Source organism: Nanorana parkeri, unplaced genomic scaffold (genome assembly GCF_000935625.1).
Source record: "Nanorana parkeri isolate BGI_ZX_2015 unplaced genomic scaffold, ASM93562v1 scaffold861, whole genome shotgun sequence".
NCBI classification, from domain to species: Eukaryota; Metazoa; Chordata; class Amphibia; order Anura; family Dicroglossidae; genus Nanorana; species Nanorana parkeri.
Genome location: NW_017307129.1, coordinates 209,982 through 210,981, shown reverse-complemented (window position 1 = coordinate 210,981; position 1,000 = coordinate 209,982).

Genomic DNA, 1,000 nt, shown 5'->3' with positions numbered 1-1,000 from the left:
CCCCAGCATGGACCATAGAAGAAAGAGAAAAAAAAGGAGAAAAGGGAGAACAAGAAAAAAGAACACAAACAAGGAAGGAATTAGGCATAGACATAAACCAGCAAAATAAACCAAGAGTAATGAATGCCCCTAGTGGTGGAAAATGAAAGTGTAAACTGTAACATGAGAATAACATATACTGTAAGAACAATTTCAGAAAATAATCAGCCCAAAGGAAATCAAGCAGGTGTGGGCAATCTAGAAAAGGCAAGGATATGAAAATCCACAAACAGGAATGTGGAAGTAAGAGGGCAGTTCAGGTCAGTGAAGCCTGCCTTGAAGGTGAACAGAGTCGTTTCTTGTTCCGAAGTGGTTGCCAGGTGTGCCTGGGACATACGGGTGCAAAGGCCAATCTGGAAGTGACACTTGAGGCAGTTCAGATTTGCCAAGTATGGCAGGTAAGTCCCCAAGATCACAAAAAACAGCCGACTTTCCCTAATGATTAACAATAAGTTCTTTATTCTTCCTTAATCCTGAAGTAATGTACACAGCAAATTACATCTGGGGCGGGGGGAGGCAGAATCAGAACATTTCTGTCCCAAGGGGCGATGGATGCAATCTATTTCAATGTCACTGTCTTTCTGTTTACCTAGCAATTGATTAAATATAGCCAGGGCAGCAGACTGCAAAACTTTCACAGCAATCAAGTCTGGGATCCCCCTGATCCTAATGTAATTGCTTTGGTTACGATTCTCAATATAATCCTGTTGGTAAATGAGCTGGTGAATTAAGGTAATATGTTGGTTCAGAGTAGCAGTATGAGATGTAGGTTTTTTTTTACTAAGAAGCCAATGGATTTTGCCAACCCCCTGGAAAAGCACCTTGTCCCCATCTCGTTTAGGACAAGGGCTTAATGAAAGGGGGCATCAAGATACAGATAAGACCCCCTGCCCGCAGACCCACACAACTACTAGGCCAGAGTTTTGGGGAAGAGGCCCTTGTCCTCATTGACATGGGGACA